At 44.2% G+C, this 1,840-nt stretch overlaps 1 non-coding gene across 1 annotated transcript; it reads right to left on the reverse strand.

Annotated features, from left to right (window-relative positions):
- Positions 1-1,335: 1,335 nt before the first annotated feature.
- On the reverse strand, positions 1,336-1,407 carry TRNAE-CUC (transfer RNA glutamic acid (anticodon CUC)). The gene has a single exon. It is a non-coding gene; the product is annotated as a tRNA-Glu (tRNA).
- Between the last annotated feature and the right edge of the window lie 433 nt (positions 1,408-1,840).

Genomic DNA, 1,840 nt, shown 5'->3' on the forward strand with positions numbered 1-1,840 from the left:
TTACCACTCCCCAAATCTCTCCTTGAACCCAGAGTCAAATATGCTTTCCCCAGCCTAGCTAAGAAAAACAGACTGATGTTACTGTAGTGGCTGTTTGTGAACCCAGAACTCCTTACCTCTTTCTGGAATCAGTCACCTCATTATGTTTGGGGGACCCACGGGTCCCTTATTCTCAAGGCACATGGCTCTGGTTGGGCTGGCCCCTCCCAACTGTTCCAGGGAAATGCATGTGATTCAAGCCAGCCAATCAGAGCGCCTCGCCACCACCACCCCTACCCCGTCCGGGCCCGGCCCCGCCCACCCCCCACCCCCGGCCCCCACGTTACTTGTTTCAGTGCCTGGAAGTGAGGACAGGGCTTCTCTTTCCCTGAGGCCCCTAAGCAGGGGGGATGAAACCCCCGAGTGGCCCAGCTCTACCTTGGCCATGTTGTCAGGAGACCCTGCCTGAGAATGCGGACGCCGCTGAGTGAAGCAGAGCCAGAAATAAGATTTACTGGAGTATAGAATGCCTCCATCTGGGTGTGCTCAAAACCAGACTTTTACATTCACAGAGTCAATAATTCTCTCTTTCCCATTTTTATTTTATTTATTCTTTTGTCAACCAAATAAATAGCAACCAAATAAAACCTTCCTAATTCAGTTGACATGATCTCTGTAGCGGTGCACCAGCCAGAATGTCGATTAACTCATTTCCCTGTGGAGTAAGGAATCTGACACAGCCACGGAGTCAGGGGTCCGGTGCCAATTACCCAGTTTCTACCCCTGCTTCCTGACCTAACCAGCAAAGTAGAGTGTTCCTGTCTCATCAACTTAAGGATTCACTCGAGCCAAATTGAAAAAAATAACAAGGTTTTGCCTGTAATGCTATCATGTAAATGAAGACATCCCATAGAGAGCAGATATTTGTTATAAATAGGATAACAAGTGCTTACTATTTGCCGAGCACTTGCTGTGACTGTAATCCTCACACCAACCTTCAGAGATATCTCCACCACCTCTGGCAGCTATAGCAAACACCACAGACTATGGGCTCCTACAACAAATTGTTATTTCTCAGGTCTGGGGCCTGAGCATCCCAGATCAGAGTGTCAGTGTGGTCAGGTTCTGCTGAGGGCTCTCTGTCAGGCTTGCACATGGCCACCTTCTTGATGTATCTTCCCAGACAGAAGAGAGCTCTGGGGTCTCTTCCTCTTCTTTTTTTTTTTTTAATTTTAATTAAAATTTTTTTCTTTCATTTGGAAGATTTACAGTTTTTCATTATGCTTATTTCTATGTCCCATTCCCCCCCACCCCCACCCCGCCTTGGCTGTTGCTTTGTGGCTTATGGGATTTTAACTCCCTGACCAGGGATTGAACCTGGGCCTCGGCTATGAGAGTGCTGAGTCCTCACCACTGGACCACCAGGGAATTCCCAAAGATTTCTTAAATAGGACACAAAGGCACACACCATAACAGAAAAAAAAACAAAAACAAAAAAAAACCCCACACCTGATATTGCGGAACTCATCAATTAAATACTTCTGCTCTGAGAAAGGCATAAACAATGAAAAGACTTTAGGTTTTTGTTTTTAGTCTGTTTACCCAAAGAAGAATACATGTTACATATTCACAATACATATATTTGGCAAAGAACTATATCCAGAAAGTATAAAAAACTCACATATTAATAAGAAGAAAGCAAACAATCCAATTAAAATTGGCAAAAGATTTGAATAAACAAGTCTCAGAATATACAAATGGCCGGCAAGCACATAAAAGGATGCTCAACGTGAGTAGTTACAGGAAAATGCAAAGATGCAAATTAAAACTACAATGAGACACAAATACAGATCCACTTGAA

This window comes from Bos grunniens, chromosome 18 (genome assembly GCF_055505025.1).
Source record: "Bos grunniens cultivar Pamir isolate PY7600 chromosome 18, Bosgru_T2T1.0, whole genome shotgun sequence".
NCBI classification, from domain to species: domain Eukaryota; kingdom Metazoa; phylum Chordata; class Mammalia; order Artiodactyla; family Bovidae; genus Bos; species Bos grunniens.